The sequence below is a fragment of the Callithrix jacchus genome, chromosome 14, assembly GCF_049354715.1.
Source record: "Callithrix jacchus isolate 240 chromosome 14, calJac240_pri, whole genome shotgun sequence".
Classification (NCBI taxonomy): domain Eukaryota; kingdom Metazoa; phylum Chordata; class Mammalia; order Primates; family Cebidae; genus Callithrix; species Callithrix jacchus.
This window is the reverse complement of record NC_133515.1, coordinates 29,653,525-29,672,466: the sequence shown is the minus strand read 5'-3', so window position 1 is coordinate 29,672,466 and position 18,942 is coordinate 29,653,525. Positions and strand designations below refer to the sequence as shown.

At 32.6% G+C, this 18,942-nt stretch overlaps 1 long non-coding RNA gene across 1 annotated transcript in view; it reads right to left on the bottom strand.

Moving 5' to 3' along the window:
* Nucleotides 1-1,213: 1,213 nt before the first annotated feature.
* The window catches only part of LOC118147469 (uncharacterized), a 55,783-nt gene continuing 38,054 nt past the window's right edge, over nucleotides 1,214-18,942 (bottom strand). The window contains exon 3 of the long non-coding RNA XR_004733898.3: nucleotides 1,214-1,602. This is a non-coding gene — a long non-coding RNA (uncharacterized LOC118147469). The remainder of the gene's footprint in view (nucleotides 1,603-18,942) is intronic.

Genomic DNA, 18,942 nt, shown 5'->3' with positions numbered 1-18,942 from the left:
AACGGCTGGCTGCGTCAGCAATGGGCGTGTATCTCAGTTGGGGCGGGTTGCCTCGGTAATGTTGGACGCCCCTCCCCCTCAGCGTCTCGGGCCATCTGCCCGGGGCTTGTTTGAAATCGCGGTTTTGTTCGTCCCACTGGGCCAACCCTAACGCTCTGTCCCTGCGATCCCCTGGCTGGCCCACTCTCCAAGTCTAGCTCAGTCTCAAGTCCAGCCCTCTCACATCTCCGGTTGCCGGTTCAACGGGGCACCCAGACAAGCAAGCCCTGTGGGGAGCGCTGGGTAGGGCCGGCCGTCGCCACCCCGGCTGCCGGCTTCGCCAGGCGGAGGTTCTGCCTGGCGTCCCGCGTCTCCTCTTCACTTGGGAATTTCCCCGTTCTGTGGGCAACAAAGATCAGTCTGGAAATGCAGCTCAGACTCACCTTTCCACGGACACAATGAGAACTCCAATCCTGGGTTGTTCTCACAGCGCCATCTTGAGTCCTCCTCCCCGGCAGATATACTTTTTAATGGATTCAGTCATTAACATAAGCATACAAAATAGATCAAAGCCATTCAATCTCCAGGAATTTTAATGTATACATTTACTTCAGAAACCATCTGAGCTAAATAACTTAGCAATAGACTCTGAAGCATGGGTGCCTTAAGTTCTCAGTATAACATGTCTCAAATATTTATAGTTCTATATGGAGAGAGAACTACTATTCAGCCTTAAAAAAGAAAGACCATATATACACATTTATCTGTGTATATATATAAAATGGCAAAATGATATATTGATGTACGATGTATAAAATGATATATTGATGACATAAAATGGCATTACATATGTATATACATATGTAATGAACTATTATCAGTCTTCAAAAAATGAAGACACTATGCTATGTGAAGTCAGTAAATCACAGAGAGACCAATAGTACATGATTCCTCATATATGAAAGTATCCAAAATAGAATTTTAGAAGCAGAAAATAAAATAGTGATTGTCATGGCATGGGGTGAGGGGAAGTGGAGATTTTCACTGGATATAATTACAGTTATGCAAGTGGAGTAAATTCAGAGATCTGCTATATATATAGTGCCTATATTTAACAATAAAGCATTGTGCATTTAAAATTTTCAGAGGGCAGATCTATCTTATATGTTCCTAGAACACACACAAAAAAGCAAAGAGACATAAGAAAATGTCTTGTTATGTAGGATATCTTTATTACATTAATTGTGGTGATGGTATCACGGCTATATGCATAAGTACAAAATCATCACATTTTATACATTAAATATATGTAGTTATTTGTATATTAGTTGAATTTCTATAAAGCTAAACTATATTAAATAAATATTTTAAAAATAGGACGTTAGTAAGAATTTTACTACAAGCCAAGACAAATTTATTCCACTTCAAGTTTTCTTTCTAACTTTCTCTGACTAAAATCTGCCAACAGATTACAAATATAAACTCCCAAAGGACTCTCGAAAATAAACATTAAGTGATTGATGAGTGAAGAAAGTCAAAACTTGAAGAAATACCCATGTAGTGATGGTGAGATTCTTCCTTTTTTCCTCCCATTTCCCAAGGCTTCACTTGAGTGGGTAGATTCTGGGAATTGAATAACAGACAGACACATTAACATCTAAGAATAGTCTATTTTTCTAGCGTGAGATCTGGAAAAGGAAAATCTGTGAGCCCAAGAATGTAAATAGAGTGATCTATTTGGTATTTTCTCTTTTTGATTTTATTACCATGTTCTTGCCCCATTGTACAAAACCCAAAAACTCTACTGTCATGGGAAATGGGAGCAAGGCACCCAAAACTCCAAAAGAACCTATTTTAATGGGTGAATAGAAAAATGAAAACAAAACAATGCAAACAAACAAAACACCTGTTGAGTGAAGAGAATCCTGATCTTTTATTCCTTATTTTTTTTCTGTAGCCACATTAACCAAGAGCCAACCATTATACACTTGTGTGTGAAGCTAACATTCTAAAAGAACCCTATCACAGTACTGAGAGAAACCAGACAAATGGTCTCTGAGGGCAGAGAGAAAATAGCTAAAGATGTTAATCTCCTAACTCTGCATATGAACCAACACCATTCCTCTAATCACTGAACTTGTAGTATACACTCAAAAGATTCCACTAGAGCCTTTGATAATTGAATTACAACATAAACAACTACCCAAGTTTAAGAATGAACCTGAACTGGCAAATAGGAGGGAGTCAAAGATATTCAAAAGGAATCTGAAACTGAATTGACATTTTAATCCATCACCCACAATATATAACACACAATTTACAGCATCAAGTTCACTAGATTTCTTTTGTAAAACAAAGAAAAGGAAATAAACAATTCTACAGAGAATTTTAACAGAATCAGAATTTCAAAATATTGTGTTAATTTAGTTTTAACATTATGATGATAATTTCAAATTATCCAGTATATTATATGAAATTACAACTAGGATATCTGAACAATTCATAAGGGAACAGTTAATAGCTACCAACCCAAAATGACCCATATGTTAGAATTATTAAGCAAAGATTGTTAGAAAGTCATTATTGGGGAGCTGCGGTGGCTCAGGCCAGTTGTCCTGGTGCATAAGGAGGCAAGGCTTTGTGTTCGAGGCCAGCCTGGGCAAGATAAGAACCTCTCATTTATTTAACAACAAAAAAAGTCATTATTAACATCCTCCAAAAGATGAAAATAAACACTGTTGAAATGAAAGGAAAAAAGTTATCAGCAGAGAAATAGAAACTAATTATCAAGATAAATTGAAAAGATGATTGTTTTCTACTAAAGTCATTTAAACTATGTATGCCAATATTTTAACATTGTCTCATAATATAAATAGATGTAAAATATATGAAACTCAAATATAAAATGGAAGATCAAGGAATCTATATACTGTAGTTGTAAATCTTTCATGTACTGGAAGTGGTAAAATAGTTCATTAAAATAGGATGTGAAAAGTTAAGACAACTAAAAAATTATATTAAAAAACAAATCCAATAAATAAATTAAAAAAAGGATGGTAAAATATGTTCAAATAATCTTCAGGGAGGCAGGAAATTGAAAATAGAGTAATAAAAAACAAATGAAAGAGAAAAATTTATAGAAAAATCTCACCATATTATAACTATATGCAGTGTAAATTATCTAAACACATAAATTAAGAGAGATTCTAATATTTGATTTAAAAAACCGGCTGGGCACAGTGGCTCACACCTGTAATACCAACACTTTGTGAAGCCAAGGCACATAGATAACAAAGTTAGGAGATTGAGACCATCCTGGCCAACATGGTGAAACTCCATCTCTACTAAAAACACAAAAAATTAGCTGGGCATAGCAACAGGCACCTGTAATCCCAGCTAGTCATCAGGCTGAGGGAGGAGGATCTCTTGAACCCAGGAAGCAGAGGTTGCAGTGAACTGAGAGTGAGCCACTGCACTCCAGCCCTGGTGACAGAGTGAGTCACCATCTCAAAAATATATATATATACACACATTCAGTGCATTTTTATTTATATCATAGAAAGTAGTTTCATAACAAGGAAGGTGAAATGTAGCATTTCATAATAATAAATATAAAATACCGATACACAAAAAACTCATCCTAAATGTGTATGCACCTAACAACAAAGCTAAAAAATACATTAGGCAAAGCTGAAAGAACTGCAAGGAGAAGTAGACAAATCTGAAATTTTACTTGGAGACTTTAACACTCTTCTTTTAGCTATTGATATAACAAGGAAACATTAAATCAACAAGTATATGAAGATTGAAACAAGACTATTAACCAATTTCATAAAGCTGACATTTATACAACATTGAATCCAATAACAGAATACACATTATTCTCGAGCATACATGGGACACTCACTAAGACAGATCACATTTGAGCAAAAATAAAATGTTTGGAATTATAATGGAAATAATGCAAGAATATTCTCTAATTTTAGCAATTAAATTAGGGATGCATATATTTTGAAAACCTAGAAAATTACCAATATTTGGAACTACTACAAAAATTTAGATAAATCATTTGCCAAGGAGGAAATCTTAAGAAATATTAGTAAAATTAAAACACAACATATTTGGGGGATACAGCTAAAAGTTATTGACCTAAATTTTATTACAGCAAATGCCAATATTATAAAATAATAAGGGTCTGAAATAAAAAGTCTAAGCTTCAAAAGCAAGAAACTAGAAAAATTGAGTACATCCAAAATAAGCAGAAAGAAGGAAATAACAATGATAAAAGCAGAATTTTTTATTGAAATTAAAAACTAAAAAAGAATAGAGATAAACCAAAAAATCAAAATGTAATTGCTTAAATATTTAACAACATTGTTAAAACATTAGATGAGTGTTTCAATAATAATAAAAGAACATAAAAATTACCAGTATCAGGAAAAAATATAGGATATCACCAAATATTTGCATATATTAAATTGGTATTAAAGAAATATGACCAAGATATATGTCCATAGTTTCAAATGACTTGATGAAATGATTTCCTGAATTTATGCAAAGTAACAAAACTTACTAAAAGATATCAATAATGCAAATATTTCTATTTCTATAACATAATTTGAATTCATAGGTAAAACTACTCAGTAAAGAAAACTTCAAACCAAGATGATCTCACTGACAAACTCTGCCAAACATTTAAGAGTAATAGACTTAAAGCATAATCTTCTTCAGAAAATAACAAAGGACATCATTGTTTCAACTTATTTTATAATGCCAGAATTATTCTCACACTAAAACCAACCTAATACTTTGCCAGTGATAAAACTACAGGCCAATATCTTCAGTGAAGATAATCAATAAAATATTTCACTGAATCATCAATAAAATATTATTAATAAAATCTAATATGTAAAAATAAAAATAAATTTTCATCAAATGTTTATTCCAGCAATGCAGGACTAGGTTATCATTCAAAAATCAGTTAACTAATTCATAATATTAACACCCTATAAATGAAAAACCTATATCACTTTTTTAATCGATGCAGAAAAATAATTTGACCAAATCCATCATCCATGTATGGTTAAAACTCTTATCCAACTAATTTCTAGGAAAATTCCTTAATTGGATAAAACTCATTCATAAAAATTTTAGCACTTTCACCCTTCTTAGTCAGACTAAATTCTTTTCACCTAAAATTTAGAACAAGGCATAGATATACTCTCACTGGTCTTATACAACACCATGTGGAAATTGCTAGCATGTAAACTAATATTGAAAAAAAGTCATAGAGATTGAAAGGAAGACATGAAATTATCTTTATGCATATATGACATGATTGACTCCCTAGAAATTATGATGGATTTCACAATTGTGATGTTAACACAAATAATAAGTAAGTTTAGGAAGGTCAGATTATAAAAAGTTAATGCCAACAGAAATTATTCAACTGTATTGCAATATGTTAGCAAGGTACAACTGGAAATCAAAATTATACTGTTTTTTATGTGTGACTTAATCGAATTCCCAAATAAAAATATACTTACAAATTCATCTAACAAAATATGTGCTAGGTCTGTATGATGAAAACTCAAAACATTGATGAAAAGATCAAAAAAGGCATAAATAAAAGGAGAGATATACCATGTTCATTGTTTAGAAGACGATATTCTCAAAATATCAGTTCTCTTCAAATTAATCTATAGATGTAATATTATTCCAAACAAAATCCCAAAAGCATTTTGGGTAGTTATTGACAAGCTGATTCTGACACTTAAAAGTAAAGAGAAAAAAAACTAAAATTAACACAAAAAATAGAATAAGAAAAATTTAAAAAGCGCTGAGCCACTAGATTTAAATAGTTAATATAAAGCACTCAGGACAGTATAATGTTGGTGAAAGCAGACACACTGATGAGTGATAAAGAATAGGTAGCCCAGAAACAGACCTTCTAAAATGTATTCAGAAATGTTCTTTGACAAATATACAAAAGCAACTAAATGGATAAATAATATATTTTTGAAAACATACTCATGAAAAAAGTAGTTGATTATATTCAAAAAAATCACCAACCCCTTACCTGTTTAAAAATTAAAATGGATCATATACATAAATTTAAAATGTAAAATCATTTGTATTAAAAAAATCTATGACTGGGTTAGGTTGAATATTCTTAGACATGACAATGAAAACATGAAATGTAAAAAAGAAATAAATTGGACCTCATCAAAATTAAATCCTTTTGTTCATGAAAAGCATGATTTAAAGAATTTTAGACCATAAACTGGAGGGAAATACCCAAACACAGTGACTGGGATTGACAAAATAAAACCCAGATAATACCAAATGCTGATTAGAATGTTGAACAGTTGGAACTTGTATGCTTTGCAAGTGGGAATGCAAAATGGCACAGCCTCTTAGGAAAACAGTTTGGCAGTTAGTAATACATTTACCATATGAACAGCCACAGATATTTACCAAAATAAAATAAAATTTCATATTTATACAAAAACCTGTACACAAATGCTCAGAGTGGCTTACTTTATAAATGTAAAGAAGGAAACTCAACTGTCTCTCAAATGGAGAATGGATAAACAAACTGTGATACCGCAATACATGGGAATACTATTAAAAAATAAAAAGAACATAACATTGATACAAGGAACAAACAATGTGGATGGATCCCAAATGCATTAATGTGAGCAAAGGAAGGTGGATGCAAAGGCTGTATTTTGGAATTCTATTCAAAAGAGAAAACTATGGGAACTGGGAAAAGACAGGAAGTTTGCATGTGTTTAGCTTACGGGGGAAAGTATGATAACAAAAGGATATTATAATGAACGTTTTTTGGAAGTGATGGAACTACTCTGTATTTTGATGGTAGTGGTAGTCACAAACCATCTACTTTTTAAAAACATAGCTCTGTACATGAAAAAGTATTAAAATGAAATTTAAAAGATGGAAAAATAATGTTATAAAATACTGATATAAAATGAAAACAGCAATGCTTTTACACATACATATTTGTATTAAAATGATATGCAAGATTCAAATCAAAGGGATTAGGGAAGAGGTTTTTCCAATGTAACAATGAAATAACAGATCCTCCTTTGTTCTCCCAACCCCTACTACAGTATACATAGCAATACAGAACAATGTCATTAATGATTCTGAATTGAAAGGGCATCAAGAAAGAAACTACAAAATCTCCTCACTGGAAAAGACTGCACAAAATTGAAGTCATATATACAAAAAGTAAGGCTTAGTTTAAGGAAGCATAAGTCAGCTTCCTGATTCTTCATCAGACCCTAGTCAAAAGCAATGTCAAGTTTTCATGTGATTATATGTATAAAATTATATATTACATAATTATTTTTTAAATGTCACTTTTTTTCCATTTCTTTCACTTTCATAGTCTTGTTTTACTTTTAAGAGCAGTTTTATCTGCACATAAAAAGTGAATGTAAACTACAGAGTTGCCACATATTGCACACACCTGCACAACCTCCACCACTATCAACATTCCATAGCAGTCATATGTTTTTTAACAATGAATAAACCTACATTGACACATCATCATTATCATCCAAGTCCATAATTTACATTAAGGTTCGCTGTTGGTGTTAATGCATTCTATGGGCACTAACAAATGTATAATGGCAGGTATCTTCTCTTATAGCATCCTACAGAACAGTTTCACAGTCATAAAAATCCTCACTACTCCACCTATTCACCACCCAAACCTCATAGTGCCTGACAACCACTGATCTTTTTACTAACTCTACACCCTTTTCAAGATTGTCATATGGTTGAAATCAAACAGAATGTGGTCTTTTCTGAAGCTTCTTTCACTTAGTGATATACATTTCAGTTTTCCCCATGCGTTTTCATAGCTTGATAGCTCTTTAGTTTTTAGCACTGAATGCTATTCCAAATGTCTAGATATACCACAGTCATTTATTAGTTTATATACTGCAGGACAGGTTGGTTGCTTCCCAGTTTAGGTTATTATAAATAAAGGTGCTGTAAACATCCATATTGAAGGGTTTTGTGGGAGCATGTTTTCAATTCACTTGGGTAAATACCAAGGAGAGCCATTGCTGGATGTTATGATAAGGGTGTTTACTTTTGTAAGAAACTGTCAATCTGTTTTCCAAAATGAATGTGTTATTTTACATTCCCCCAAGTAATGAGTGAGAACTTCTGTTGGTCTACATCCTTGTCAAAGTTTGGTATGATCAGTGGTTTGGATCTTGGCCATTCTAATAGGTGTGTAATTGTGTCTCATTGCTGCTTTGATTTGAAATTCTCTAATGACACATGGTGTTAACCACCCTTTCATTTGCTTACTTGCCATCCATATCTCCTTTTTGGCAAGACAGGTCTTCAGATCTTTTGCACATTTTTAATTGGGCTGTTTTTTTTTCTTACTGTTGAGTTTTAAGAGGTTATTTTTGTATATTTTGGATAACAATCCTGTATCACATATGTTTTGCAAATATTTTCTTCTAGTCTGTGAATTGCCTTCTCATTCTCTAGACATACCTTTCATCAGATCCAACATTTTTAAATTTTGTAAGAACTACCTGATCACTTCCTTCATGAATCATGCTTCCTATGTTGTACCTAAAAAGTCATCACTGGCCAGGCACGGTGGCTCATGCATGTAATCCTAGCACTTTTAGAGGTTGAGGTGAGTGAATCACCTGAGGTCAGGAGTTCAGGACCAGCCTGGCCAACGTGGTGAAACCCGATCTCTACAAAAATACAAAAATTAGCCAGGCATAATGGCAGGTGCCTGTATTCCCAGCTACTTGTGAGGCTGAGGCAGGAGAGTTGCTTGAACCCATGAGGCGGAAGTTGCAGTGGGCCAAGATCAGACCATTGCATTCCACCCTGGATGACAGGGCAAGACTCCAACTCAAAAAACTCCATCTCAAGTTATCACCAATCCAAATTATAATATATGCATAATAATTGTACATATTTATTGGTACTATTTGAAGTCCTCTCTTCTAGCTACTTTGAAATATACAAGACATTGTTGCTTAGTATAGTCACTCTATGCTGTTATAAAACAAAAAGTTTGCACATATTTGTACATATAGGAGTAAATGTGATGTCTCAATGAATGTATACATAGTATGATCAAATCAGAATAATTACCATATTCATCACTTTAAATTATTTCTTTGTGGTGGCAAAATTCAAAATCTCTTCTAGATATCTTGAAATATATATTATATGGTTATTTGCTATAGTCATTCTACTGTGTAATAGAAAACCAAAACCTATTGTTTTTTGTCTAACTATAACTTTGTACCCACTGATCATGCTCTCCTGGTTCCCTACTTCCTTTTATCCTTCTCACCCTCTGATAACTATTATTCTACTCTATATTTCTATGCTTCTATGACATCAAATTTTTTTATATTTCAACTATGAGTGAGATTATGAGGTATTTGCCTTCCTTTGGTCTGGTTTATTTCACTTAACAGAATGTCCTCCAAGTTCATCCATGTTGCTACAAATGTCAGGATTTCATTTTGTTTTATGGCTAAATATTATTAAATATTATTTCACTAAAAATATACGTAATTTAGCAGAGTAATATAGTGTCCTATATGTATATTATATTTAGTGGAATAAGGGGTTGACTCTTTTATAGTCAACCCCTTATATACATGTAATATATGTTATATACATACACACACATACACATGCAGACACACACACAACACACACACATATATATATAACATTTTCTTTATTCATTCATCTGTAGATGGGCATTTAGGTTAATTCTGTATCTTGGCTATGGTGAATAATCCTACAACAAACATGGGAGCACAGATGTCTCTTAGACATATTTATTTCATTCATTTCCTTTAGATATACACCTGGTAAAGAATTGCTGGATTATATGGTACACATTTTTAATTTTTTGAACATCCTCCACACAGTTTTCTATAAAGGCCACACTAATTTACATTCCCATAAATGCTAGATAAGAGTTTGTTTTTCTTTGCATCCTTACCAGCAGTTTTTAAAAAAATCTTTTTGATACTAGCCATTCTAAGTTGGATGAGGTGATACCTAACTGTGATTTTGATTTGCATATTTCTGATGATTATTGATAGTTAACATTTTTTATGTATCTGTTGGCTATTTGCATGTCTTCTGTTAAGAAACATCTATGTAGGTCTTTTGCCTATTTTAAAATTGCATTATTTGGTTTTCTTTTTGCTGTTGAGTGGTATGAGTCCCTTTGATGTTTTGGAATTTAATCCCTTATCTGATGCATAGTTTTTAAACACTTTCTCCCTTCTATAGGTGTTCTCTTCATTTTATTGATTATTTTGCTGTTCCGAAACTTAGTTAAGTGTAATCCCATTTGTCTGTTTTTGCTTTTGTTCCCTATGCTTTTGAAGTCTTTGTCAAAATGTTTTTGCCCAGTCCAATTTCATAAAGCACTTCCTCTATGTTTATTTCTATTAGTTTTATAGAAAACACTATCTTTTCTCTATGACATTGCTTTGTTTCTTTGCTGAAGACGAGTTGACTATATTTATGTAAGCCTATTGCTGGGCTTTTTATCCTGTTTCATTGATGTAGTTTTCTATGCATCAGTACCATTCCCTCTTGATTACTATGCTTTACAGTAAGTCTTGAAGTCAAGTACTGTCGGGTCTCCAATTTTGTTCTTCTCTTTCAAAATTATGTTAGCTATTCTTGGCCTTTTGCCTCTTTTTATAAATTTTAGAATCATTTGTAAATATTCACAAAATAACTTGAGGAACTTTGGAATTGCATTGTCTGTAGATAAAGTTGGGAAAAACTGAAATCTTGGCATTATCATGTCTTCTTATCAAAGAACATAGAACATCTCTTTATGTATTTTTGGCTTTCATCAGAATTTGGTAGTAGTGCTCATATATATCTTGTACTTTGTTAGATTTATATCTAAGTATTTCATTTTGTGGTGCTTATATGAATAGTATTGTTTTTAATTTTCATTTAATTTCTAATTCCAATTATTAATTGTTGGTAATTATTTTAAACGATAAAACAACAGGGAACATTTATGGAGAATTTTACTGGATGTTCGGCACTGTTTTGAACTGTTTATACTTGTCAACTCAATTTTTACTCTCCCAAACTGAAGAAGCTATGCATCATTGCTTTCCTATTTTACAGATGAGGAAACTGTAAAATGAAAAGTGGAAATGGAAAAGCTAAAATAACATGCCCTGATTCCTTCTGAGGAATCCTGAGAGCCAGGATTGGAACCTAAGAGCCCTGGATCCCAAACTTTATTGTCTATCAAGTCTACAGGCCACTCTAGGCCTATAAGAATAAAGGCCTAGATGATTAAACCACACAGCATGCTAGGCTAATCCTACTATTGAGGAGACAATATGAAAGTGGAAACAAGAAAGCAAACAAACCTAAGAACCAAACATGATCAGAGCATTCCTTTAATATTATCTGTGAAGTTCTGGGTTTTAGTAAACTTGAAATTTTGACTTAAATGTCTAATCTGTATGTCAAACAGGTTCAGGGTTTAAAAGAGTTTTTTGTGGTGCATAAATTAAAGCAAAGGCAGAAAAACTCATTACAATTTTGCTGTTATCAGAATTTAGACCATTGTGATATTTAATTTGACTGTCAGTTTTATATGTAAAAATATGTCTCCTTGGATAAATATATAATTTTATTTGTTTATTTTAAATATAATGGCAAAAGAAAAATATTTGGCATCCTATATAAAGCTGCAACTTTGATATTACTAATTCCTTGGAAACTAGAAACAGTAAATTGGCATTGGAGTTACAAGATCTGTGTGTAATTTACAATGCCAACTGCATTGCTAAAAAATATTTAAACCTGAATAGTCTCTGCCTTGCAGACTGTGCACTTCCAGTTCAATCAATAAATCTTCTTTGTGCTTTTCTGGCTTGAGTAAGCTTTAAAAACATTAAATTAGTTAGGAGGCTTGGTTAGTTATCTGATAACTATGATTTTCCTATTTATATTTGTTCATAGCTTTCAATCCTTAGTGAAATCATAGAATAAAAAGCATGACTTTTACACAATTAGAAATAATCCTGTATTTTATGGCCAAAGGGAATAAAATGAATGGAATGGTATTTTTCCAGGAAGCCAATTGATGATAATTTATTACATACATATAACACATACACTAGCACAATATAAATGTAAAATATAGATATAAAATAGAACATTACAAACAAAACGTAGGCTTCACATAGAAAGGGAAAATATGTCCAAAAATACAGGTTCGACTTAACTATTAGGAAAATACAAATTAAGATCACAATGAGATATCACTTACACATCTATTAAAGAAACTAAAATAAAAACAACGACAGAACCAAATGTTGGCAAGTACGAAGAGAAAATAGATCTATTTCCAGTGAGAGTGTCAAATGGTAGAGCCACTAAGAAACATAATTTGGCAATTTTAAAAAAATAACTAAATGTATGTTTAACATATGGCTCAACAATTACACCTGAATGATTTTCCAGAGAAATAAAAAGTTATGTCCACATAAAACCTATACAAGAATGCTCATAGCAGCTTTATTCATAGTAGCCAAAAAATGCAAACAGCTAAAATATCCCTCAATAGACTTATAGTTAAACAAACCAATCAGATTCTCAGCAATGAAATAGAACAGACTATTGATATATTCAATTACTTAGATGAGCATCAGGGGCATTATACAGAGTGAAGGAATTCAATCTTAAAAGATTGCATACTCTACAATTCCATATATATAACGTTACTTAAGTGACAAAATTATAGAGATAGAGAATATGTTAGCGGTTGCCAGAGATTAGGGATGGTGGAGGGGAGAAGGTAGGTACAACCATAAAGCAATAGCTTGAGGGAAATCTTCATGGTGATGAAATAGTTCTGTATGTTCATTAAAATGGTGCTTAGGTACTTATATATACCTGTGCATGTGATGACACAGAACTTCACACACATATTGTATCAATGTATCATTCTGGTTTTGATATTGTACTATATTATGTGAGATGTAAACACTGAGAAAATCCAAGTAAAAGCTATTTGAATCTTCTGTTATCTTTGCCATTTCCTGTTAATCTATGATTGTTTCAAAATAAAAAGTACTAGAGCTAAACATAAGACCTAACACCATAAAAACCCTAGAAGAAAACCTAGGCAAAACCATTCAGGACATAGGAGTAGGCAAGGACTTCATGGCTAAAATACCAAAAGCAATGGCAACAAAAGCCAAAATAGACAAATGGTACCTAATTAAACTCCAGAGCTTCTGTACAGCAAAGGAAACAATCATTAGAGTGAACTGGCAACCAAGAGAATGGGAAAAAATTTTTGCAATCTACCCATCTGACAAAGGGCTAATATCCAGAATCTACAAAGGACTAAAACAGATTTACAAGAAAAAAACAAACAAGACCATTCAAAATTGGGTGAAGGATATGAACAGACATTTTTCAAAAGAAGACATATATGAGGCCAAAAAACATATGAAAAAAATGCTCATCATCACTGGTCATTAGAAAAATTCAAATCAAAACCACATCGAGATACCATCACACACCATTTAGAATGGCAATAATTTAAAAATCTGGAGACAACAGATGCTGGAGAGGATGTGGAGAAATAGAAGCACTTTTACACTGTTGGTGGGAGTGTAAATTAGTTCAACCATTGTGGAAGACAGTGTGGTGATTCCTCAAGGACCTAAAAATAGAAATACCATTTGACTCAGCAATCCCACTACTGGGTATATACCCAAAAAATTATAAATTGTTCTATTATAAAGACACATGTACACATATGTTCATTATGGCACTGTTTACAATGTTTACAATAGCAAAGACCAGGAACCAACCTAAATGTCCATCATTGATAGACTGGATATGTGTGGCACATATACATCATGGAATACTACGCAGCCATAAAAAATGATGAATTCCCATCCTTCATAGGGACATGGATAAGTTTGGAAACCATCATTCTCAGCAAACTGACACAAGAACAGAAAACCAAACACCGTATGTTATCACTCATAGGTGGGTGTTGAACAATTAGAACACATGGATACAGGGAGGGGAGCATCACACACTGCTGTCAGTAGCGGGGTGGCTAGGGTAGGGAGAGTGGAAGTGGGAAGGGTGGGAAGGGATAATGAGGGGAGAAATACCAGATATAGGTGATGGGGGATGAATGCAGCAAACCACCTTGCCATGTATGTACCTATGCAACAATCCTGCATGATCTGCACATGTACCCCAGAACCTAAATTACAATAATAAAAAAATAAGAAAAAATTAAAATAAAATAAATAAAATAAAAAGTACTAAATATCTTAGCCTAAATTAAGAGATACTTGAAATAATTAATAGAAAGTTAAAAATAAACAAAGACCAAATAACTAAATATTTTATTTTTAGTAATGGTGGAGGAAACTAAAAATAGAGGGATAAAGCTTCATAGCAGTCTTAAAATGTTATGAGGATTAACTATTAGGTTGTTGCAAAAGTAAGTGCCGTGGCCATTACTTTTAATGGCAAACACCACAATTACTTTCGCACCAACCTAACACTAACATTGGCCTTCAAATAATGTGGATAAGATAAAGGATAAAAAAGAACCTAAGACAGAATGCAATTTTACTTAAATTAACTATAATTCCTTAATTTCAGTTAATGCGAGAGCAAATTTTCTGATGCTAAGTTTCCCACATGGGTGGAAATCATGACTGAATGACTGAAGAACTATTCAAATATGGCCAAGCATTTAGTTCCAGAAGCAGGTAAAAGTTCAGAGATGGACTCTTCTACCTAGTGACAAAGTGGGGCTATTCTTGAGTAATTAGGCAAAAACTCAAAGGTAAACTGCAAACAGTATGCCTTTAAGTAATGTACTCTTTTTCTATTATTCACCTTACTAGTGCCATTCCTAGAAAGTTATGTCTCTCCTCTACTTAGCACTACCAGAACTGTCAGAATATGCACTGAGATGATAATCTGAGATTCATTTGCACTAAAATAGACATGAAAAGGAGCTAAAGAATGATTGCTCCTTGTAGAAATTGCAGATTTCTTCTTGCTGTTGTGAGTTTTACTCACTACATATTTAAAAGATGTATAACAAAAAAAAATTATGTACCTTTTAGAGCCTTAAGTCATTTGATTTAGAGATAAACCAAGATTATTTCAAAGAAATAACCTTTAGAATAATCTCAGTTCTGCTTTTATTTTCTGTGAACTTTGTTTTCTTCTTGCTATGATTCAACTTATTAGAGATATAGGATATATAATTTCATTGGAAAAATAGATACAGGCTAAAATCAAATAATCACTTAGCTTTGGATATTAAATTGTGTTTTTAATATTTTAAAATTCCTATTCTAGAAAAATGTTAATATTGAAAATCAATGTTGATTCTTAAAAGATATTCAGGAAACTTATTGATCAAAGCTAAGCTTATATGCCTTATTGAAGTAAGGGAGAGCAATCCCTTAGGAGAGACATAGCAGTGTCATCCCTAGAAGGGCTAAATCAAGAGAAGATATTATTACACTTTAATTCAGAATTGGGAAGGGTTTACAAAATAGTGTCTTTCAATTGTGAAATCAGAAAAACTGGGATCTTGAAACTAGTTGGATGATCAAGCTAATTACCCTCTTAGCTATTTAGAGATTTCCTGGTCTTGAATTCCTTAGATAATATTTAACTTATTTAGCTGTAGCAAGTAGCTATGTCATTTTTTGTTTTTTATCAGTATTATTTAATATAGAGGCAGAAAAACATGTTGGTTTAGGTCCACAAGCCTTCTTTTGAATTTTTGAATTATTTATTTTCTTTTTCAAGTCAAATGTTGAACCATTGGATTTTGCCATTGTAGTTAGTATAATTAAATGGTAGAAAACTCAAGATAAAGAAATCAACATTATTTTGAATGGGATAGGGGAAATAAAGAAGGAGAAAGAGACAGGAGAGGGATTTATTTTGTCTGTCTATGCCTTTTATTCCCCCTTTGTTTCCTTAGGATGTTCCAAAATACTGTAAGAGGCCAGTATGATAGATATTGAAGTCATATTGTAAGAGGTAAATCACAGTGCCCTTTAGCTGGCTAGAAAAAGAAGCTATAAGACACACTATCATTTTTAACAAATTATTTTCATTAGTAACAAATCATTGGGTCTAGCCCATACCCAAGAAAGGATAAATTTAGCACCACTTCTTTAAAAATTTGGAACATGTTTTAAAAGCATATGGTTTAGGAGTGCTGACTGAGAATGTTGAAATGTCTCATGAGTCAAGAAGCGAAATGTTATGCATACATAACATATACTTTTACCTCACACCTTACTGACAATAGGCATGCAGTCAATATACACGACAGGTCTATATGTTATAAGAGAAAGTTAATTTCAAAGGCAATGCAATTTTTGTTGATATGTCTATTTTATCATAACTTTCTTATTAATTTCCAACCTTAAAATCTATAACTAGTTTCTTGAGTAAAAACCAGAGCTGGAGTTCTGGAAATGATGGTGAATTGAATTTGTGTATTTTTATCTCTTCCTCACCAAAACCTCATCATTGTGACATATGAAATATTTTTAAAATTGATATAAATTTATTAAGTTAAAGATAATAAGAGTAACATATTCATCTCAGTGCATATTCTGACAGTTCTGGTAGTGCTAAGTAGAGGAGAGATATGACTTTCTAGGAATGGCACTAGTAAGGTGAATAACAGAAAAAGAGTACATTACTTAAAGGCATACTGTTTGCAGTTCACCTTTGAGTTTTTGCCTAATTACTCAAGAATAGCCCCACTTTATCATTAGGTAGAAGAGTCCATCTCTGAGCTTTTACCTGCTTCTGGAACTAAAATCTGTTACAAGGGTAACAGTTTTTAGGAAATGGGGAAAAAGTTAAACAAGCATTAAAAGACCTAATCCAGATATCAGGATAGCAAATAACCACATCAAAAATGTTTAGTATTATTAATTACTGGGAAAATGCAAAATTAAGACCACATTATATACCATTATATACCCAGAGAAATTTCTAAATCTAAAAGAGTAATGATATCATGTGCTGGATGGGATGTGAAACAACTAGAACTTTAGAATCGATATGGGAATGCTAAAAAAGAAATAGTTTGATAATTTCCCATAAAACTAAACAAATAATTATATAATCTAACAGAGCCATTCTGTGTAAGATTCCCAATACTGCTGCAACAAACTGCTAAAAACTGGGTGGCTTAAAAATAACATAAAATTATTCTTTTGTAGTACTGGAGAAGTCTATGACTGGAGGCTATAGGGAAGAATCTTTCCTCACTTCTTTCTCAATTCTGCTGATTGTTGGCAATCCTCAGCATTTTTTTATCTGAGGTTTGGGGTACAAAAGGTCCCATCAGCCAGGTAATGAGCATAGTACCCAGCAGGTAGTTTTTCAACCCTTTCTCCCTTCTTCTCTCACCCCTCAGGAAGTCCCCAGTATCTACTTTGTTGTTCCTGTCTTTATGCTCATGTGTACTCAATGTCTATCTCTATAAGTGAGAATATGCAATAGTGGGTTTCCTGCTCCTGCATTAATTCGCTTGGGATTATGGCCTCCAGCTGCATCCATGTTGCTGTAAAGGAGAGGATTTTGTGTTTCTTTATGGCTACATAGTATTTCATGGTATATGTGTACCACATTTTCTTTATCTAATTATACCAGTGATGGGCTCCTGAGTTGACTCCCTGTCTTTAGTATTGTGAATAGTGCTGCAATGAACATACAAGTGTAGGTATCTTTTCAGAAAAAAAGATTTGTATCCCTTTGGGCATATGCCCAATAATGGGATTGCTGGTTGAATGGCAGTTCTATTTTTACTTCTCTTAGATAGTTCCACACTGCTTTCAACAGCAGCTGAACTAATTCACATTCCTGCCAGCACTCTATAAGTGTTCCCTTTCCTGTATAGCGACACCAACACCTGTTATTTTTTGATATTTTAATAATAGCCTTTCTGACTGGTATGAGATGGTATCTTATCGTGGTTTTAATTTGCATCTTTCTCACGACTGGCTGCTTGAATGTCTTTTGAGAAGTGTCCGTTCATGTCTTTTGCCCAATTTTTAATGAGATTGTTTGTTGATTTTTTTAATGTTCCTAATAGATTCAGGATATTAGGGTTGGATGCATAGTTTAGAAACTTTAATTCCCATAGACATGCTTGGTTGCTTTCACTTCAGTGTCTGATTTTGTTACATCTTTCACTTGAATTGTCTTCTGTCCTCTCCTCAACTGCTTTCTAAAAGATTCCTTTTGAGTCATATTTTCTCTACATTGTATCGGGCTACAAAATATAATATAAAGAGAATATTATGCTTCTTTCAGGCCTACCACTATCTTTTGTGGGTTCCAGAAATGAGTATAAATAAAGATATATTTCTAAATTCAGACCATACTTCTAAATATTTAAAAATATAAATATAATAAATACATTCAATAGTATATTTTATCATCTAACTTTAAAAATGGTTTAAAATTTATAAAATTTAAACATGTGTAAAGCTTTAGGTTAATGTCTAAAATAATCAATGTCTCAGAGAATACAAGATAATTATTTTTGAAAATGTCTGTGTGTCCTTTTCACAATCACTGAAATTAAGTTTAGAAAAGCAGTAGAATACAATGATTGATAATAGCTAGTTGGATAGCTGGTTCCCTGTAATTTACCTTTCTAATATTCATTTAGCAAAAATTTAAATTTATTTTTATAGTCAATATTTTATATAATATTTGTTTTATTAAAAATAATGGTAAAATAAATGACTTTTCTGAGGTGTCACAAATAAATTTTACTCTCCTGAGGAAAAAAAATAGTTCATCTTTAAACTGGAAAGTAAATGAGTGTTCTTCCTGCTTCCA